The sequence below is a fragment of the Oryctolagus cuniculus genome, chromosome 9 (genome assembly GCF_964237555.1).
Source record: "Oryctolagus cuniculus chromosome 9, mOryCun1.1, whole genome shotgun sequence".
Lineage (NCBI taxonomy): Eukaryota > Metazoa > Chordata > Mammalia > Lagomorpha > Leporidae > Oryctolagus > Oryctolagus cuniculus.
Window position 1 is genome coordinate 68458221 of NC_091440.1, and position 14987 is coordinate 68473207.

The 14987-nt window shown below is 39.5% G+C and overlaps 1 protein-coding gene across 9 annotated transcripts in view; it reads left to right on the plus strand.

The window, feature by feature from the left end:
- The window catches only part of FNDC3A (fibronectin type III domain containing 3A), a 183540-nt gene that overhangs the window by 102791 nt on the left and 65762 nt on the right, over positions 1-14987 (plus strand). The window lies entirely within an intron of this gene.

Genomic DNA, 14987 nt, shown 5'->3' on the forward strand with positions numbered 1-14987 from the left:
AATATTAAATGGTTATACACGTTGAATTTTTTAAATCCATTAACAAGACCTCAGAGGCTTCTTTACTGATAATCAAAGGAAATAGGAATTAAACTTCTCTGAAACTGAGGCTCCATTTCTCAATAAGAAGTTATACAAACAAAAAATGCTTGTTACATCAATGCTAACAAGAAATTAAATAGTTTTAAGGGAATGTGTAAATAAATAATGATTTTTAAGGGCAAAATAATACAGCCATTTAAAAATATTGTCAATAAGACTGCAGAAATACACTAAGATGCTTTTGACAGGAGTAGGGAGAAACATTGGAGAACCAAACTATTTAATAAACTCCATAATTAATTGTGTCTATTAAGAAGACTTTAGGAAAAGACTAGAAGGGAAGCAAAATATCACAGGAATTATTTTAATTAGTTTTTTTTCTTCCTGTGCTTTTTATAAGAACTATAAGTTCACTCCATTTTAAAAGCAGCCTAACATTACTACCAGTGATGAAGACTGAATCCCAAGTATCCTCCTTTATTATTACTATGTGAACTCTTGTTTATTTAAAAAATAAATAAATATATATTTTAAAAATTATATTTTTAAAAAGATTATTTATTTATTTGAGAAGTAGAGTTACAGTGAGAGGGAGAGATAGAAAGAAAGGTCTTCCATCCGCTGGTTCACTCCCCAAATGGCCGCAACGGCCAGAACTGAGCTGATCTGAAGCCATTAGCCAGGAGCTTCTTCCAGGTCTCCCATGTGGGTGCAGGGTCCCAAGGACTTGGGCCATCTTCTACTGCTTTCCCAGGCCATAGCAGAGAGCTGGATGCAAAGAGGAGCAGCCAGGACTTGAACCATCCCGGCACCCATATGGGATGCCAGTGCCACAGGCAGAGAATTAACCTACTGCGCCATGGCACCGGCCCCTCTTGTGCTAATATATAAATACATAAAGTAAAAATAAATTTGTGTATTCCTTCAACCTAATCATACTTAACAGTTTGGGATTCTTTACAGTCCTAAATCATCAGTTCACTTGTGTGTAACTTTCCACCAAAGCATAGTTTTTTAATCTTTGACTTTTTTTAATGTTGTGATACACTATTATTCTGTGGCAAGTTTTCTTCATTTCCTATGCTGTGCCTTCGCAATCTATCTACGTCATTGTCTTACTCTTTGAGAGCTATATAGTCATTCATTCATTAATTCAGGAAATTCTAACCATATGCCAATAAATTAAAAACAAACATAGAAAATCTATGTGATTAAAAAAAGTTATTGAAGAAATGATTTTTGAGGAGGGGGTTATAATAATTAAAGCAATCAGGAGAACCTCTGAGACTGAAGAGTGATAAAAAGTACAAAACTTGGAAGGAATTGGAAAGGGAGGGTAGGGATGAGTAATTGTCAGGAGCTGATCAAAGAGAGCCATTGTCTGCCACTGGCCAGTAGGAAATGGAGGAAGGAGCAGAGGGCTTCTCAGCAAGGAAAAGGCCTTTTAACATTGATAAAACTATTTCATTGTTTGCAAAACAAAATCTACCCTCCCACCCCCAGAAGATTCCAGGATAAAATATTTTTTTATTTTTATTTATTTATTTATTTATTTATTTTGACAGGCAGAGTTAGACAGTAAGAGAGACAGACAGAGAGAAAGGTCTTCCTTCCATTGGTTCACCCCCTATTTGGCCGGAACGCTGCGGCTGGCACTGCGCTGATCCAAAGACAGGAGCCAGGTGCTTCCTCCTGGTCTCCCACGTGGGTGCAGGGCCCAAGCACTTGGGCCATCCTCCACCGCCTTCCCAGGCCACGGCAGAGAGCTGGACTAGAAGAGGAGCAACCGGGACAGAATCCAGCGCCCCAACCGGGACTGGAACCCGGGGTGCCAGCGCCGCAGGTGGAGGATTAGCCAAGTGAGCTGCGGCGCCGGCCTCCAGGGTAAAATATTTTATACTAGAAAAAATGCATTATCCCATGTTATATATGAAAACAGACTTTAAAAGTTGTTATTCTTGCGCGCCGGCCGCAACGCACTGGCCGTAGCGGCCACTTAGGGGGGGTGGTGAACCAATGGAAAAGGGAGACCTTTGTCTCTTCTCTCTCTCACTAACTCTGCCTGTCCAAAAAAAAAGTTGTTATTCTTAATACCTCTACACAAAGGCTTATTTTTTAATTTTGCCTCATTTTAGGGAGGTTGAGAAAGCTTGTTTCTCATCTAGTAGTCTACCATGGTCCTGCTTTCTGACAGCGTCCGTATAAGATATGAATGTTCTAGTTTTTTTATTTTAATTTCTTTCCTCTTAAGAATGAAGCTTACACATGTAAATGTAACCATTCACAAAAGTATTTCACAGTAATAACTAACACAAGTTTGCTAGTGTTAACCATTGTTTAGTGCTTCTGATGCATGTGTGCCTTGTTTTCCTTATTTCTTAAAACAGCCCTTTTATGTACTATTTTCTGCTTTATTTATTTTACATATAGGAAACTGAAACAAGAGTGAGGTTTTTAGTAAGTTGTAGTGGAACAGGATTGAAATGTAGTGTCTTTCTAACAGCCATGTATGTCCAAGTGTTTATCACTAGATTGACATAGAAAGGAAATTGGTAGCCTTATTAAGATTGGTGTTTGAATGACATAATAATAGTTAATGCTAGCAGCATTTACTTGTTATATTTACTTGTTATATTTATTAAAAATACAATTTTAAGATGTAAAAAGTAAAGCTTAAGACAACTCTTTTAAAGTAAATTTCTGTCAACAAGATTAGTCACTGTGCACTTGCTCTCCATGTTGGACCTCTGTCCTTAATGAGGTGTACTATGAGAATTAACAGTAAAATCTGTCTTCAAACAGTCCTTTATACTTTGTTATCTGTGTGGGTGCAAACAGTGGAAATAGTATAGAGTTGGTCTTCTATATATAAAGTGAATTAAAAATGAATCTTAATGAAAAATGGAATGGGAGAGGGAGTAGAAGGTGGGATGGGAGTGGAGGTAGGAGGTCAGGAATGGGGGGAAGAAACACTATATTCCTAAAAGCTGTACATATCAGATTTGTATTCATTAAATAAAAATCTTAAAAACAAAGTAAATTTCTGAGGCCAGCATTGTGGCATTACAGTTAAAGTCACTGTCTGCTACAATACTAGCATCCTTTATGGGTACTGATTCATGTCCCTGCTGCTCCACTTCTGATCCAGCTCCCTGTAGTGGCCTGGGAAAACAGCAGAAGATGGCCCTAGTGCTTTGGGCACCTGCTACCCTCATGGGAGACCTAGAAGATCCTGGCTTCAGCCTGCCTCTGCCCTGGCTGTTGCTGCCACCTGGAGAGTGGACCAGTAGATGGCAGATTTCTCTCTCTCACTCTCACTCTCACTCCCTTTCTCTCTGTAACTCGGACTTTCAAATAAATAAATAAATAAATCTTTAAATAAATAAAAGTAAAGGGAGAATTTCTTAGGATTCCATTTCAAGGCAGCTCTGAGCCCACCAACTAGACACTGAAGGCAAAGCTCACCCCTCCTCAGCTGAAAAAATTTATAGACAAAAATTTCCATTGAAATTAAATGATGGGGCCAGCATTGTGCCTTAGCAGGTAAAACCACTATCTGCAGTGCTGGCATCCAATATGGGTGCCAGTTCGAGTTCTGGCTGCTCCACTTCCAATCCGGCTCTCTGCTATGGCCTAGAAAGTAGTAGAAGATGGCCCAAATCCTTGGGCCCTCTTCTGCACCCTTGTGTGAGACTTAGAAGCTTCTGGCTCCTGGCTTCAGATCGGCATAACCCCAGCTGTTGTGGCCTTCTGGGGAGTGAACCAGCAGATGGAAGACTCTCTCTCTTTCTGTCTCTCTCTCTCTCTGCTTCTGCCTCTGCTTCTACCTCTGGATCTCTATAACTGCCTTTCAAATAAATAAATTAAAAAAAAAAAAGTTAAATGCAGACATGTCTGAGGATTGCAGGGATTTTTTTATGAATCTATGGTAGATACGTAGAGATGGCAGCTAATGAGTAATAAATTGATACTGGAATGGAATATACAAGGAAATAGTAGGATTGCCTTAGAAACCCTGGAACAGCAATCTATAATAGCTGTTCCCACAGAGAAATCCATATGCTCTGTCCAAAGGGCCTGTTTTACTATGATACAAAAACTGTGTCATGTACATTTTCATATTAAGCTATTTGTTAAACTTTTGTAACAGTAAAAGGGGTGGGCAGCATTTAGTCCAATAGTTAAGATAGTATTTAAGATGCCCACTTTCCATGTTAAGAGTACCTGAGTTTAGTACCTCACTCTAATGATTCAGCTGATACAGACCTAGGAAGGCAGCACTGATTGCTCAAGTAAATAATTGGGTTCCTGCTACCTACGTGGGATACCTGGACTGAGTGCCCAGCTCCTGGCTTTTCCCCAGCCAAAGCCCAGCTATCAGGGTATTTGGAGAATGAACCAGTGAATGGGGGAGCCCTCTGACTCTTTATCTGCTTTTCTGTGTCTGCCTCTTTAGTAAATAAGTAAAGGAGGCCGGTGCTGTGGTGTAGAAAGTTAAGTTTCTGCCTGCAGTGCTGGCATCCTACATGGGCACTGGCTCAAGTCCCGGCTGTTCCACTTCCAGTCCAGCTCCCTGCTAATGTGCCTGGGAAGGCAGTGGAGGATAGCACAAGTGCTTGGGCCCCTGCACCCACATGGGAGACCTGGAAAAAGCTCCTGACTCCTAGCTTTGGCCTGGTCCAGCTCTGGCTGTTGTGGCCATTTGAGGAATGAACCAGCAGATGGAAAATCTATTTCTCCTTCTCTATATTTCTGATTTTCAAATAAATTTTTAAAATCTTTAAAAAATTAAAAATAAATTTTATCCGGCATTATGAGGAAGATGTAAGTAAAATAAGTCCTGAATCATAAAATTCAAAGTAATGCTGATGGTTTTGTTTTGCTTTGTTTTTACTCCATGTTTTCAGTTTGACTATGATTAAGTTATTATGAGCTGCAAAGTATAGGTCAGCATTTTTTGCTTAATTGTTTTTGTATGTTTGGTTGGTTTTGTATAATGTGGTTCATTTAGAACACCAGATTAAATGTAGTCATCCCCTTATTCATTCATTATTTGACCACTTAGTACCACATGGTGTGTTCAAAGCTGAAGATAGAATATAAAGGAAAGGACAGACACAGTCCCTGCCCCAGAGCTTAATTTAATTTAGTAAGCATTTTGTAATAAATATAAAAATATAACTATGGAGTGCCAGAACGAAGAGATAGAATTCTACCAGTATATAAAAGGGGGACTGAACCTTGACAGGGATGTTGAGGAGATTTCCTTAAGATGGCATAATCAAACTAAAATTTAAAGGAGAAGTAGTGGTTAGGCATTATATAGACAGGGGAAGGGAGTTTGAGGGCAGTCTTAGAGTGCAGTCTATAAAAGAGAACATGGTGCATGCTCTAGTCTCAGAGTCTCAACTCCACACTCGGATAGAGTGACTTAGTACAGTCATTTAGCCTTTCCGAAGCTGTTTTTCTTCCATAAAATGGAGTATAATGGTATTATATACCTTCATATACTTTAATTAACTATACTGGAAATCTTTGTCTTTGAAATTGTTCTGAGTCTCATTACTTTCAGAATTTGACAGCTTTGTTCCAATAATGCTTAAAATTAGATGTATCTTGCCTTGTACACATTACCTTCTTTCAGAATCATTATCCCTTCCTTTTCCCTTTTCCTGGTTACTACAGCTTATTCCAAATTCCTTAAACTCAATTTTTCAGTTATCTTCAGACTTATTCTCTTATTCCCTAGTCCCTGTATCTATACAGTGTTCAAGCATTATCATATCTTATGCTTTAATTCTGGAAATTTAAAAATTATATACTGTTTTTTCCTCACTTCTACAATGTTTGTCAAAATCCATACTATATATTTTATGAATTATTTTAATAGTTAGGTTCCTAGCTTAGACGTAATTTAAACTGATAGAGAACTTTTCTTAAAGGTGATTTTGATCACTACCTGACAAAGATCATACTCTGCCTCAAAAATTAAAGTATACTATATGTAATCTAACCATTTTTTAAAGACAGCTGTTTTCATTTTTGCCTATTACTAGCTTCTAATCTTTTTCAGTTCTCACCCATATTTTTACACAGTCTTATCTCTTTTCAGCTACTTCCTGGAAATAAATTAGGGATGCGAACATTATGTAATGGAAAGTCCTAATCACTGGTTGAGTGACCTCAAAAAAATCACTTAACTTTTCTGAATATGATGTGAAGATAAAATGAAATAATTATGCCCATTTTGCCTACTTCAGGGAGTAGTTGTAAGAATCAAATGAGGTAGATAGAAAAGCAAATTTTACTTATAAAGTAGCACACTAATAGAAGATATATTTTAGATGATTTCTAAATCTGTATTTTCAAGCGTTTCCTGAGGCATCCTAAAGAATATTATCCAAGTTTAGATGTTTGCCAGCAACCCCAGAAAAAACAATTTTTTTAAGATTTATTTTATTTGAAAAGGATTTTTTTGTAAACTTTTATCTTTGTTCCACTAAAACAGGTAGGGAACGTCCAGCCCATGAGCCACAAAGATTTATTTTATTTATTTGAAAGGGAGAGTTACAGTGAGAGATAGAGACAGGAGAAAGAGAGAGAGGTCTTCCATCCACTGGTTCACTCCCCAGATGACCGCAACGGCCAGAGCTGAGCTGATCTGAAGCCAGGAGCAGGGTCTCCCACACGGGTGCGGGGACCCAAGGAGTTGGGCCATCTTCTACTGTTTTCCCAGGCCATAGCAGAGATCTGGATCGGAAGTGGAGCAGCCGGGACTCAAACAGCAGCCCATATGGTATGCTGGTGCTGCAGGCTGGGGCTTTAACCTGCTGTGCCCACAGCACCAGCCCCTAAAGTTGATAATTTTGTATGGCCCATGAATGATATAAACATTCAAATGGCCCTTGGCAGAGAAAAGTTTCCCCACCTCACCATGAAGAAGAAATTGGATTAGATTCCTTTTATTTTCAGTTAGCTTTCTGTATTTCCATCAATAACCACTTATCCATTCAAGTTTCCCTGGGTCATAGTATCACATCATCTGAGATTTCTTCTTTGCCATTAATTCTTCTCATACCGAATTGAACTCCAAGCTTTGTCAGTTCTTTCACTATGCTTTCTAGGATCTGCTCTTTTCTGCGTTCACTCTTTCCTTTCCCCGCTGTCACTACTTCAGTCTTCACAGAGGAATTTTACAGTAGCCATATAGAAGTTCATCATCTCTCTGTTCTTATATAGTTTGTTTTTTTTGTTTGTTTGTTTGTTTGTTTGTTTGTTTTTAAAGATCTCCCATCCATTGGTTCACTCCCCAAATGCCCTCAGCTGGGGATTGGCCAGCCAGGAACTTCTGAGTCTCCCATGTGGGTGACAGGGATCCAACTATTTGTGACATCACCTGCTGTCTCCCAAGGTGTACATTAACAGGAAGCTGGATTAAAAGCAGAGCCAGGACTCAAACCTAGACACTCCAGTGCGGGATCTAGGCATCCAGAGTGGCATGTTGTCCCTTTTCTGTACAGTGTCAAATGCCCCCTTTTCTATCAGTTGTTTATACTTCACCTGAAACCACCTTTGTTCATAAATACAAACATAGAAGAATATAGTCAGACTACATTTACAAGTGTCAGCATCAGGCAGCAGCTTCAAAGCCAAGGCTACATTAATTCTCCTTGACCTCCCTATGGTAATTGACACTGTTAATCACTTTTCAAAATTCTTATCCATGTCTTTCAGGTTATTACCCTCTTTCTCTTTCTCTTATGATCCTTTCAGTGTTCCCTTATCTATATATCTCTCCTTCTTTCCCACTTACTCTGTCATTGTCATGGGAGTGGAATTACTAGGGGCCTTTTTAAAATACTCATGCACATGCCTTGGACAACCAGCTTGCAGGTATAGATTTGGAAGAATTACTCATTCCTTCTTTTCTATACTTTTTTAAAATTTATTGTCATCTATTTAAAAGGAAGAAGAACAGAGAGCAAGAGAGAGGGAGTTGGGGGATGAGTGTCTTTCATTTACTGGTTCACTCCTCAAATGGCCACAAAAGCTATGGTTGGGACCCAACTAAAGCCAGGAACTCAGAACTCCATCTAGGTCTCCTGTGTGGGTATCAGGGGTCCAAGTATTTGAGCCATCATTTGCTGCCTCCAAGGATGCATCTGTAGGAAGCTGGATCAGAAGCAGAGAAGCTAGGATTTGGACTGGCACTCCAGTATGGCATGTGGGCATCCCAAGTGGTATCTTTTTTTTAAAAGACTTATTTATTTCTTTGAAATGCAGTTATAGAGAGGCAGAGGCAGAGATAGAGAGAAGTCTTCCATCTGCTGGTTCACTTGCCAAATGGCCACAACAGCTGGAGCTGTGCTGATCCAAAGCCAGAAGCTTGGAGCTTCTTCCAGGTCTCCCATGCAGGTGCAGGGGCCCAAGGACTAGAGCCATCTTCTACTGCTTTTCCAGGCCATAGCAGAGAGCTGAATCCAAAGTGGAGCAGCCAGGACTTGAACCGGGCCCATATGGGCTATCAGCACTGCAGCCAGCAGCTTTTTATCCACTAAACTACAGGTCCAATACCCAAGTGGTATCTTAACCTTACACTGTGCCACAATACCTGACCCCCCATTCCTGTATTAATCACTCGCCTTTTTTATACCAAATTATATCCCTTTAACATTTTATTTAAAATTTACATAAAAATTTTCCACAGCTAACCCTAGGATAAGTACTCCTTTTGTGACTTAACATTTATATTCAAGTAATAAAATACCTTTTTTAAAATACATTTTTAATTGGGGCCAGCACTGTGGCTCAGCAGGCTGGCACCCTGGCCTGAGGCGCTGGCATCCCATATGGGCGCTGGTTCGAGACCCTGCTGCTCCACTTCCAATCCAGCTCTCTGCTATAGCCTGGGAAGGCAGTGCCCCTGCACCCGTGTGGGAGACCCAGAGGAAGCTCCTGGCTTCGGATCGGCGCAGCTCCGGCTGTTGTGGCCATCTGGGGAGGGAACCATTGGATGGAAAACCTCTCTCTCTCTGCCTTTCCTCTCTCTGTGTAACTCTGACTTTCAAATAAATAAATAAATCTTTAAAAATAAAATAAAATACATGTTTAGTAGAATTAGTTGGTAACAAAAATTTTTCTGTAAAAAGAGAATAGAGGGGCCGGCATTGTGGTGAAGTGGGTTAAGCCACCACCTGCAACACCAGCATCCCACTTCATGTCCTAACTGCCCCACTTCCAATCCAGCTCCCTGCTAATGCTGTCTGGGTAAGCAACAGCAGATGGTCCAAGTGCTTACTCTCTGGCTTTGGATCAGTCCAGCTCTGGCCATTGCAGCTATCTGGGGAGTAAACCAGTAGGTGGAAGATCCAAAATAATTTTTTTTTAAAGTGTACGGTTATGCATGATATTAACATCAATGAAGGCTAGGTGAAGGATATTCAGGGACTCCATGTACTATGTTGTCAACTTTTCTGTAAGTCAAAATTTATTCTAAAATAAGCCTTTTTAAAATACTGTATTTGTGTATGATAGTTTGTCCCTCAGCTCCTTATTTTGTAGATGAGGCCTAGAACTCTCAGAGGAAGAGAGTTCTAAATTCTCATACAAATCGGTGTGGAGTCTTATGCCTACTTACTTAACATTTTCTCTACTGCTTCTACTTTTGATGATGTAGTCAATACCCTCCAGGGCCTTATAAAATATATTTCATATATTAGATGTCAGGGAATTCTGTCAACTGACCCACTTTCGGAGTTGTGTTTACTTACAGCTTAACAAAGCTTTGGCTATCCCATAAAATCCACAGACATTAAGGGAATAATTATATGTATGATAACAGTATGTGTTTTTTTTTAATAATATAAAGAGAACATTCCATGTATTTCATAGGTATAATTCTAAGAAGATAACCATACTTCCCTCCCTCCCCTCTTCCTCACCCAATCTCCCACCTTCCCTCCCTTCTTTTCATTAATTTTTCTAAAGACATTTTTTAAATTTTTGTTTTCATTTTTATTTGAAATACAAAGAGACAGATGGATAGGGATCTTCCATCCCCAGATGCCCTCAACAGCCAGGGCTGGGCCTGGCCAAAGCTAGGAGCCCAGAACTCAGACCAAGTCTCCCACCTGGATGGCAGGGACCCAACTGCTCGAGCCATCATCTGCTGTCTCCCAAGGTGCACATTAGCAGGAACGTAAACTGGATGCAGGGTCAGGACTCAGTTTCTACACTCTAGTATAAGATGCAGGCATCCCAAGTGGCATTTTAACCACTGCTTCAAAGACATAATTTTAATCCATTCTATAATCACAGAATTAATTCTCCACCAACCATTATATTTAACAAGTAAAGAATAGGAAGACTCCCATTCCACAGGAATATAAACAAGGGCTAAAGATGACAGTCATATCACAAGATGTCCATTACATTCCTATATATTTTTGTATTCTTATTAACTATCACATATCAGAGAAAGCATGATATATGTCTTTTGATGACTGACTTATTTCACTAAGCATAATGGTTTCCAGTTGCATCTATTTTGTTACAAAACACAGCATTTCATTCTTTTTCATGGCTGAATAGTATTACATAATGTGTATAAACCACATTTTCTTCATCCAGTCATCAGTTGATGGACATCTGGATTGATTCTGGATCTTAGCTATTGTGAATTGAGCTGCAGTAAACATAAGGGTACAAATAGCTCTTTCATATGCTGATTTCAATACAATTGAGTAAATTCCCAGGAGTGGGATGGCTGGGTCATATAGTAGATCTATTTTCAGATTTCTGAGGAATCTCTGTACTGTCTTCATAATGGTTGTTCTAGTTTACATTCCCACCGTCATTGGATTTGGGTACCTTTTTTCCTACTTTCTCACCAGCATCTATTGTTTTTTGTTTTTTGGATGATAGCTGGTCTGACTGGGGTGAGGTGAAACCTTATTGTGGTTTTTACTTCTATTTGCCTGATGGCTAGTGATCCTAAGCATTTTTTCATGTGTCTGTTGGCCATTTGAATTTCATCCTTTGAAAAATACCTATTCGTGGCCTTCGCCAGTTTCTTAACTGGATTAATTGTTTTGTTGTTGTTGAGTTTCTTAAGCTCTTTATAGATCCTGGATATTAACGCTTTATCAGTTGCATAGTTTGCAAATGTTTTCTCCCATTCTGTCAGTTGCCTTCTAACTTTGTTGAGTGTTTCCTTTGCAATACGGTTACTTCTTAGTTTGATATAATCCCATTTGTCTCTTTTTGCTTTTATTGCATGTGCTTCTGGGTTATTTTCAAAGAACTCTGCCTATGCCAGTGTCTTGCAGAGTTTCTTTGATGTTTTTGTCTAGTAATTTCATGTTGGCGGGTTATAAATTTAGATCCTTGATCCATTTATAGTTGATTTTTGTATAACGTAAGGTAGAGGTCTTATTTGATACTTCTGCACATGTAGGTCTAATTTTTTCAGCACCATTTGTTAGAAAGACTGTCCTTGCTCCAGGGATTGATTCTAGCTCATTTGTCAGATTAATTGGTTGCAGATGTGTAGATTAATTTCTGGAGTTTCTATTCTGTTCCATTGGTCCACATGTTTATTTTTGTGACAGTACCAGGCTGTTTTGATTATGACTGTCATGTAAATGTCTTCAAATCTGGTATTGTAATGCCTCAGGGTTTATTTTTGTTGCTTAAGATTGCTTTAGCTATTCGGGGTCTCTTGTGGTTCCATGTGAATTTTAGCATTATTTTTTCTAGAACTGAGAAGAATGTCATTTTGATTGGGATCACACTGAATCTGTAAATTGCTTCTGGAAATATGGACATTTTAATTATATTAATTCTTCCAATCCATGAACATATAAGATTTTTCCATTTTTTTATGTCTTCTGCTATTTCTTTCTTTAGGTTTTATAATTTTCATCATAGAGATCTTTGACATCCTTGATTAAATTTATTCCAAGGTATTTGATTCTTTTCATAGCTATTGTGAATGGGACTTAATCTTACAAGTTCTTTCTCACTATGGCATTGTCTGAATATACAAAGACTATTGAATTTTGTGTGTTGACTTTGTATCCTGAAACTTTACTGAACTCTTTTATGAGTTCCCATTGTCACTTAGTATATTCTTTTGGTTCCCCTATATATAAGATCATGTCATCTGCAAACAAGGACAATTTTACTGCCTGCGTCCAATTTGTATCCCTTTGATTTCTTTTTCCTGACTAATGGCTCTGGCTAAAACTTCCAGAACTAAACTGAATAGCAGTGGTGAAAGTGGGCATCCTCATCTGGTTCTGGGTCTTAATGGAAATGCTTCCGACTTTTCCCCATTCAGTTTGATGTGTGCTGTGAGTCTGTCATATATTGCTTTGATTGTGTTGAGGAATGTTTCTCCTTTTTCCAGTTGGCTTATTGTTTTTATTATGAAAGCATGTTGTATTTATCAGATGCTTTCTCTGCAGCAATTGAGATAATCATATGGTTTTTATTATTTAGTTTGTTAATATGATGTATCACATTTATTGATTTGCATATATTGAACACTACATAGGTATATATCCCTGTATACCAGAGATACATCTCACTTGGTCTAGGTGAATGATCTTTCTAATGTGTTGTTTGATTCGATTAGCTGGTATTTTTTTGAGGATTTTTGCATCTATGTTCATCAGTGATGTTGGTCTATAGTTCTCAATATTATATCTTTTCGGCCGGCACCACAGCTCAATAGGCTAATCCTCTGCCTGCGGCATCGGCACACCAGGTTCTAGTCCCGGTCGGGCCACCGGATTCTGTCCCAGTCACTCCTCTTCCAGGCCAGCTCTCTGCTGTGCCCTGGGAGTACAGTAGAGGATGGCCCAAGTGCTTGGGCCCTGCACCCGCATGGGAGACCAGGAGAAGCACCTGGCTCCTGGCTTTGGATCAGCATGGTGCGCCGGCCACAGCGTGTCAGCCACAGTGGCCATTGGGGGATGAACCAACGGAAAAGGAAGACCTTTCAATCTCTCTCTCTCTCTCACTGTCCACTCTGCCTGTCAAAAATAAATATTGTATCTTTTCCTGGTTATAGAATTAAAGTGATACTGGCCTCATAGAAGGAGTTTGGGAAGATTCCCTCCCTTTCAGTTGTTTAGAATAGTTTGAGAAGAATTGGAATTAGTTCTTCAAGGTTTGGTAGAATTCAGCAGTGAAGCAATCAAATCCTGGGCTTTTCTTTGTTGGGAGGATCTTTATTACTGACTCAGTCTCCATCTTGATTATTGGTTTGTTTTCTATATCTTCATGGCTCAATTTTGGTAGATTATATGTGTCCAGAAATTATCCATTTCTTTTAGATTTTCCAATTTGTTGGCATATATAGTAATTCCTGATGATTCTTTTAATTTCTGTGGTATCTATTCTAACATCTCCTTGTTCATCTCTGAGTTTATCAATTTGAGTCGTCTCCCTCTATTTTTTTTTTTTTAAGATTTATATTTATGTATTTGAGAGGTAGAGTTACAGAGAGAGGGAGAGACAGAAATGTCTTCCATCCACTGGTTCACTCCCCAGATGGCCGCAATGGCCAGAGCTGGGCTGATCTGAAGCCAGGAGCCAGGAGCTTCTTCTAGGTCTCCCACACAAGTAAAGCAACTCAAGCTCTTGGGCCATCATCTACTGCTTTCCCAGGCTATAACAAGGAGCTGGATCAGAAGGGGAGCAGCTTGAATTTGAACCAGCACCCAAATAGGATGCTGGCACCACAGGCAGCAGCCTTACCAGCTATGCCACAGTGCTAATCCCCCCTCCTTTTTTTGCTTAATTGGGCCAATGATATATCAATTTTGTTTTACGTTTCACTGATCTTTCGCATCTTTTTTTTGTTTGTTTCGGTTTTGTTTCTTTCCTGGTTTTAATTATTTATTTTCTCGTACTAATTTGGTGTTTGGTTTATTCTTGTTTTTCTAGGTTCTTTTTTTTTTTTTTTTTTTTTTTTTTTTTGACAGGCAGAGTGGACAGTGAGAGAGAGAGACAGAGAGAAAGGTCTTCCTTTTTGCCGTTGGTTCACCCTCCAATGGCCACCACAGCCAGTGCGCTGCAGCCGGCGCAGCACGCTGATCCGATGGCAGGAGCCAGGTGCTTCTCCTGGTCTCCCATGGGGTGCAGGGCCCAAGCACTTGGGCCATCCTCCACTGCCTTCCCAGGCCACAGCAGAGAGCTGGCCTGGAAGAGGGGCAACCGGGAAAGAATCCGTCGCCCCAACCGGGACTAGAACCCGGTGTGCCGGCGCCGCTAGGTGGAGGATTAGCCTATTGAGCCACGGCGCCGGCCTTTCTAGGTTCTTGAGATGCATTGTTAGATCATTTATTTGATTCCTTTCCATTATCTTGAAGTAGGCACTAATTGCTATAAACTTCCCTGTTAACACAACTTTTGCTTTCTCCCATAATTTTTGGTATGTTGTGTTGTCATCTTAATGCATTTCTAGGATTTTTTTTTAATTTCTTCTTTAATATTCTGTGACCCGGTGTTCGTTCAGGAGTATGTTGGTCAGTCTCCATGTGTTTGTATATTTTCTGCAGTTCTTAAGTTGTGAATTTCCAGCTTCATTGCATTGTGGTTAGAAAAGATACATGATATGATTTCAACTTTTTTTTGAATTTGTTGAGACTTGCTTTATGGTCTAGCATATGGTCTGTCCGAGAGAAAATCCAATGCACTGATAAAAATAATATGTATTGTGTAGCTGTGGGATGAAATGTTCTGTAGATATCAGTCAGGTCCATTTGGTCCATAGTATAGGTTAGCTCTGTTGATATTATGTCTAGCTTATCTGTCCCTTTGTCAAAGTGGGGTGTTGAACTCCCTCATTACTGCTATATTGCAGTCTATGTCTCCCTTTAGATCCATTAACATTCGTTTTAAATAGCCAGACACCCAGGCATTGGGTGCATATACAT